The sequence below is a fragment of the Diceros bicornis genome, unplaced genomic scaffold (assembly GCF_020826845.1).
Source record: "Diceros bicornis minor isolate mBicDic1 unplaced genomic scaffold, mDicBic1.mat.cur scaffold_111_ctg1, whole genome shotgun sequence".
NCBI classification, from domain to species: domain Eukaryota; kingdom Metazoa; phylum Chordata; class Mammalia; order Perissodactyla; family Rhinocerotidae; genus Diceros; species Diceros bicornis.
The window spans coordinates 595,270-603,216 of NW_026691037.1; positions in this window are offsets into that span (position 1 = coordinate 595,270).

Here is a 7,947-nt window from a genome sequence, read left to right on the forward strand (position 1 = left end):
CCACTAGATTAGAAATGTAACAAAAAAATTTTAAGCATTTGCCAGGGTATTAAGGGAGAGTTATAGTCAGCTCTTTGACAAAAGTCTCACAATCTTCTCTAGGGAAAAAAAAAGTTGTTTAGTAACTGTACAGACTGTTTACTGAGGAAATAAACCACTGGGAGAACGTGGTTAAATTATGGGACTTTAGGTAGTTGATTGACTACTCTTTGTTAATTGCGCCAAAAAAAAAAGTCCACTGAGATGATCTTCTGCCACCTCCCCCTCCTCGGGGGACGCCTTGGGCGGCATTCAGCTCTGAGAACAAGCCCCAGTTCCTCTTTTTCAGTTATTCACATCTGTAATGTTGTTTAGGTAGGGCAGGAGCACAAGAACTGTCTACTAGCTTAGGGTCCTAAATTTGGATTTTGTTTGGAAACAGACAAGTGGAAGATACTGCAGAAAAGTATTTTCAAAATATTTTTTTTTTAATTCCCTGTTTGGGTTTAAAAGACACTGGCCCGTTCCTTTCCCAGAGCAAGATGGTATCGCTCACCGTTCTCTCCAGACTGCGAAGAAACAGATGAGGTTTTAAATACGGTGAAGACCATCTTCCAGCTAATACCAGAGTTTCCCATTTTATATTTTAAAATATTGAACCTGATTCTTTGGTGGGTAAATTCTGCCAGAAAGAATTTAGCAGTGTATTCAGAATTATATAATTATTTTATGAGTTTCTGTAGCTTGTTACGATGTTTCATTGCTTATTATTAGTTGTGCAATAATGGTTATAGCCTATTTCTAAAATAATTTAAATGCAATTCCCCTGTTTTATTGTCCAAAAGATAATTATTTATCTTGCTTTACTAGTGTTCTTAGGAATTATTTTGTTACTATGTACTGGTGAGTTATGCCCATTTTATTATTTATTTAGAAAAATAGTATGTTTGTAATCACTTATTTGGTAGCAGTATATTTTGCTGCAAGAAATAAAGAGGATATGGTAGAAGGTTTTTTTGCTGGACAATTTATAACTTTTTCTAATTGGGAAAAAAATCCTATTAATCCTTTAAAAGTAACTCTTTTTTTGCATTTTGTGGTATTGATCATATACAAAGGAGAAGACTTCTTTGAGATAACATAGCCTAAAATAATATTTCCCCTTCTCTTGGAAATTTTATTTTTAATTAAAAATAAAAGGTGATATGAAATGAGAGGAGACATTAGGAAGAGAGTAGCAGAGGAAGGAATTATTAGGAATAAGTTTCCGTTTTTAAAGTTCTGCCTGGTCTTTAAGATGTAAAGACCACGAAAGGGTACATTTTAGAACTTTTCTTCATCAGAGCAAATATGGGGGAAATCCTTGGAATAAAAACTACAAATACATGTTTGAAGAGCAAGTGAGTATGTGTAGCAAATAATTAACTAAACTTACTAAATTCTTAGATCGCTCCCCAAAAGGCCTTTTCCCCCCGGTAGAGACAGAGACCTCGGGCTGGGATGTTTTGCGTACATGCGCGTCCGCCTGTGGATGAGCAACTGCCCAGCTCCCCTTGCTCCGGCCAAAGGAGCAGAGACTCTGGAAGGCCACGGCAGACGGCCCAGGTGTCTACAGCAGCTGCTGTGTGGTGTCTTTTAAGTTCATGGTGATGCTTTTCCTTGTTTTAAAAATTGTTTTCATTCCGTCAGTCCCAATTTATTAAATACTACTAAAGTCAGTACTTTAAACAGCAGAATTGTACATCCTTCATGTTTGTTAATAGCAGTTTATGACTATTAAGATACCTCATTGGATCCCTAAATTTAAAAACATTAGCCCAGTCAATAGTCAACTACATAAAGAATCCATGCCTTTTTGAGGGAAGCGATAAATTAACAAACATAAAAACCAATTTTAAATTAGTTTTAACTCTAACTTCATCAAACCAAAGGCACAGATGTGTGTACGGTGTACCCATTGAATGTATATCCCAAGAAAAATTGGCACCAAGGAGCAGGAAAATGTCAAAGCTCTCATGGCAGCATAAGTCAGGATTTTGTAGGTTAGTGTTTTTCATCCATGGCCACTGCTCCCTTGTCGAGTGTCCCACAAGGACACGCAGGAACGTGCACGTTCCTCTTGTTAGCATAGCAGAACGTCAGGAGACCCCAAGGTCTCTGTGCTGAAAGTTGGAGGGTGACCGTGGGCCTCCATTTGTCCATCTGTAAAATGAAAGGACGACCGGGACCGTGTTCTGAACTCCCCTCCACTCTAACAGCCCAAAGGCGCAAAACATGGCGCCTCATCCTTCCGCTGTACAAACTCGGAAGCTGTGTTCCCAAACATTGCCTTTTTGTAGAGATTTCTCCTGTATTAGTGAGCTATCTACTGATGTAAACCAGTGCATTTAAAATACTGTCTCGAGCAGGCTCACCTCTAGAAACAAATGCATTTGGAATTGCAATTGTTTTCAAAAATTACACAAAAACACCAATTCGAGCTGAGACAGAGGAGCCTCCCCATGAGTGTGCCCTGCTTGGTGGACGCCCTTGAGAACAGCCCTAAAAGAAGTCATCGCTTGCCCCAAAGACCAGAGAGTGGGTTGAAAAAAGAGCAAAGGAGTGTATGCCCCGGCTGGCTTGAATTCGAGTGTCCTCTGCAGTGTTGCGCTATCTTCAGGTTCAAAGGTTTCTTAAAAAGGAGCCCATTGAGTCCCTGTGTGGGCCGTCCATCACTTGGCCAATCAATGGTTGTGAACCAAGTTAGTTGAGACAAAATGTGTCAAAAATGTTGTTTAAGATCCTGGGATTTTGTAATAGCACAGAACTCAAAACTCTTCACCATTCTTTTATTTCCTTCTCCCCAGCTGATAAAACTCTGAGGGGTTGTGGCTTATTTTGTTTTCGTTTCTTTGGCTTAGTGCAATTTTCTTGTAACTTTACTTGTACCTATATTTTCTGTTTACAAGTTCTTTTAAAGGGGAGGGATAGGGTTCTAAGATCTCGTTGTTTACTGTAGATCAAAAAATTTCTTTTCATGTTGTAGAAAAGCATGGGTTATGCGTTTGATGAAAAAGGCACTGTATTATTTACCAAAGGGGTATTGTTTTCGCATTTGTTTATAAATGCATTATTTTGGTACTGTAAATTTGGACATAATTTCTGAGTTCATTACTACTGGCATTTTCTTTTCCCTTTTTTTTTTTAAACTGTAAGTGCGCGATGCAGGTGCACAGGTCCCAGACCAAACCAGACCACCAGCATGTTCTCGTCCAAACTTCGGGGATGGCGCACACTGCTGTGGGCGCCTCAGTTCCTCCACCGTTGGTTTGTTTGTTTTCAATTCCAGCATCCTGCTTTGTTTTGCTTTCCAAGCAAGATCTGTTGAGATTCCCCATTGCATTCTAACGAGCTCACCCTTGTTTGCCTCTCTTATGTATTTGGTGTATCAGATTGTGCAGGAGGTATTCTAGAAGGCATCAATGGTTTGCATTCAAAATGGTGTGGTTTGTCCAAATTATTTTGTCTTTATTATTGAGATGGATTAATCTCCTTATGTTTTTTTTTCTTGATGATTTGAAGTTGTAAGAGTTGTCCAGCTATTGCTTAATAAAATTTTGCAAATCAAAAAAAATCAATTACTGGTGTGCAAAATTCAGATGTGGATCTTGAGTCCTGTGAGAAGAAATGACCTCGCTCTGTTGGCATGGCCCATCCTCCACTTGCCCCTCCAATCCCTGGGTTACTGCCAGCTCCGTGAGTTACTGCTGACAGTTACTGGACACCCTGAGATCCTTATCATCATTGCTCTTTTCGAGAGGTCAGAGGCTGTGCTGTTGTCTTGACAAGTTGGTTTGAGTTTGTGTTTGTTTTTTCGTGTTTTATTAAAGGGGGCCCATTGAGGATGCATCTATCACAGTACCTACAAGACCAGAGGTGCTAAATACATTGACACCTTCTTTGTTACTTTGTAGGAAAGTTAATAAAACCAGGTTTTGAGCAATTCCACTATAAGTGCCAATAGAACTGTTCATTGTTGTTATTACTAACAAGTCTTAGGGCACCTCCTTGCCCTGCCTTAGAGTTCCCTCTGACCATGGGAGGGGGCAGGGACAGGGGTCATAGGAGGTTCATCTGTAAACACGGTAGTTACATGCACATGTGCAGAACTGCCCTTTTGGTTTTTTCAGAGATAAAAATAAACGTGATCACTCAGGCTTTAGAGACAGAAGAACCAAAAACCACTGTTGGCTCTACCAAATTCTAATTGCGCATTGTTTTAAAATAATCATAGGACTATAAATCTGTGCTTTAAATAGTAGTAGCCATACAAAGCTAACTGACCTGAATTTTGTATAAGAATCCAAATATGTCTTATTTTGTTATGAAAGTTTGTGAACTTCAAGTCAACATTCATTGTATCTTCATCACTTAAACCAGGTAGCAAGGAGACGTTGTCGAACAAAAATGCCTTCTCTCCCCCTCCTCAAAAATACAAGAGACCCCAACCGGAGCAGCCAGGCCGTGCCTGGGTCTGTGCCGCGGAAGAGTGTGTAGGATTGCCGTCTCCACCAGCCCCAGAGTCAGATTTGGGGCCTTTCGGTGTGAGCTGGCGTCTCCAGAAGTGACTGATTTATTTATTTATTTATTTATTTATTTATTTATTTATTATTTTGTGAGGAAGATCAGCCCTGAGCTAACATCTGTGCTAATCTTCCTCTTTTTGCTGAGGAAAACCAGCTGTGAGCTAACATCTATTGGCAATCCTCCTCCTTTTTTCCTTCCCCAAAGCCCCAGTAGATAGTTGTATGTCATAGTTGCACATCCTTTTTTTTTTTTTTTTTTTAATTTTTTGTTTATTGCAGTAACATTGGTTTATAACATTGTAAAAATTTCAGTGCTGGGTATTTATCCAAAGAACTTGAAAACACCAATTTGTAAAGGTACATGCACCCATGTGTTCATTGCAGCGTTATTCACAATAGCCAAGACTTGGATGCACATCCTTCTAGTTGCTGTATGTGGGACGCGGCCTCAGCATGGCCGGAGAAGCGGTGCGTCGGTGCGCGCCTGAGATCCGAACCTGGGCTGTCAGTACCCGAGCACACACCCAACCGCTAAGCCATGGGGCCGGCCCAGAAGTGATTTATTTTTAAAGCCCTGCTAAGAAAACTTAGCAAATCCTTTTCCTTTCACAAACTTATTTTGAAAAGGAAGCTTTCTATTTTTATTCTAGCATTGAGTATTCTTTTCCTGGTGGTGGTAAGAGAATCTGGAATCCATTTAGCTCTCATACGTTAGCCCCAAAACTCATTGTAGAAGAGAAATAACTGCCCCATGGAGATTGCATTACCATGCTCCAGGAATGCACAGCTGAACCTCCAAACCTCATTATCAAGTGGATACCTTTTGCCTTTCCTTTCAGAAGAAAATTGAAGCACTGAGAGGTTGAAATGGTTTCTGGATTCCACAGCAGACACCGATGCTGAAATAGAACCCAAGATTTCTGGGTCCCATTAATGAATAGACCTCGTTTATCCCCAGCTTCTCACTCTGCTGCTTTGTAATGATTTGCCTGCAATGAGCTCTGAGCTACTTACACTTAGTCATCTCTCGAAAAAAGAGGCATTACAGGAGGGCCCCCCGGGCGGGCAGCAGGTGAGCTCATCCGAGACAGCTGAGAGGGAGTGCTCCTTCTCGACTTGTCAGAAGACGGCATATGCGGCTCACAGGCTACATTACTCACCGGGCGTCACAAAGGAGCAGGTGTGGTGTGGACTTGCGTCTCTGCGTATCTTAGAAACAGTTGCTCCATGTGCCAAAGGATGTGAAGCCATCCATCTGAAGAACAGGCTCATTTCTTAAATCTGCTTCAAGTTCTTGTTAGAATGATAGCTCCAGATAACAGAAGGTGCACCAGCATGGACCCCAGTGGGAAGCTGGGTGTCAGGTGTGCAAAATTGTCATACCTCATCCCTTCTGCTCTCCTTTTGCTCTCCACGTCACCTCTCTCTACAGGGAATGGGTTCCCCGTGCTTCAGATGACGTTAAAGCCACCTCTCTTGACGCTTCTCTCGAACGGGGATGGGAGCCTTCAATGCAGTTTCAAGACTTGATCCTTGAATCCTTGTATTGAGGCAAAGTAAACGTTCTTTGGGAAACTATAAAACTATAGGAGTGAAATTATGAGTTTATCTTAAGGAGAAATTCGTCTGAGGGATTTATGACACTTCGGCCACCTCTCAGCACTGTCCAAATACCTTGCAAAGCATTTTCCTCTCTGCCGGTTGAAACGTCTGTCCTCTTCCCAAGTTGGTGTCATCAGAAATCCAGAGTTCCAGTTTGCCATAGAGCGCTTGCCCTCTTCCAGACACTTTCTGAGCCCAGTGATGAGGCAGCATTTGCACTGCATCCACAGTCATGGCTCCCTCACGCCCTCCCCAAAGATGGCGAGCTTGGCGGATAGAGGCTGGCCACGTGGCAGCGTCTCAAACTGCTGATCCAGTTGCCTTCTCAGTCACAACAGCTGGTCTCCCATCGTCAGCTGCAGGGTCTGGAGAAGCCGAGTTTACTCTTCCCACTCTTCAAAGTAGAAAAAATGGCCAGCCCTGACACCGTTCCCCAGGTGTGCAGGAGAAGTCTCTTTTCCGTTTGGCCTGCAGCTCATGCAAATAGTCTGTGGTTTCTCCTTTCTCATGAACGAACTCCCCAGGTGTGGCCTTGTGGGCCTTCTCTGAACTACCTATCGAAATCCTGCACTTTCACGCAGTGCTGGGTGCAATCCCTGTTACTAAAGGGAGGAATCCTTGAATCCTTAAATCCCTGTTCTTCTGATGTCTGGTGTCATGGAAACCTGGGCTTTGCCAGTGTTACATTTTCTTTCTCTCCCTGGAAAAAGGCGAGCAGCCCAGACCCCACAGTACTTGAGAAGCAAACATGTAGTGGACTCCTACTGTAAGGAGAAGGATCGTCCTCCAGTAATTCCCTTCTTTCTGTGCTTGAGCCCCACGGATCCTCTGCGGCCCGCTTCCTGCTGTCCTCAGTACCTGTGCTGACTGCAGGAGGCCCTTATGTCCTGGGGTTACGGTTTCTCACCAGGGCTCCAGTCTGACTCCTTTGTTTTAAATCCTGAGAAGAGACATTCCTCTGACAGGAAGAGGCTGTCTCGATTCATTCCGTTGGCATACCTGCCCCAGCCGAGGCTTCGTGTCCAGCAGTGGAAGGAAGTCTCTTCAGCACCAGACAGTTCATCTGATGACCCTGGATCCCAGGCCAGTTGGGACGGGAAGTTGCTCTAAAAGGCGCAGAGCATTCTATCTACTGAACTCTCAGGATCTCTGTCCTTTCTTGGCCAGGTTGAGTTAGCCTCCCTCTCCAGCCTTTCTGTTCCCATTGGCTACACACCAGTGGGTCTCACCTTCACTTCCAGGGCCTCCCTCCCATGGGGTCAGCTGATCAACATTCTCTTTTCCAGCACCCACACTTCCTGGCAGGTGCTGAACTCCTGGGAGGCTGAGAGAGAGTAGGTGTGACAAACTTTTGAGGGGATCAGCCAGTTTCTCCACAAACAGCTCCCAGAAAGAGCGATGTCCCCAGGAAACCCTCAGACTAGACCATACCAGCCTCTGGAGAACGTCACATTCCAAAGACCTACTCGGTTCCTGGCGTGTAACTCACTGGGTGGGTTCCACCCACTGGGAGCCAGATGCGGTGAAGGTGGACCTCCTCCTCTGTGCCCGGTGAGATCCCTGTGGCAGCTCTGCCCTCCACGCAGATTCTGACAGCGGCACAGGGCGCTGGCTCTGCTAACCCAGCCTGTCTCGCTTCTTAATGTTGTGTTTTCACGATGTGCGTCTCTCGAGATTGTGCTTGAAAAACCTGATTTCTCTTTCTGCAATAAAGAACTGGTACACTTGTATTCGAAAACATAAAATTTTCAAAAACCAGCCAGATCTGAGTGCATCTGTACCAGAGACTCTTATATGGAGA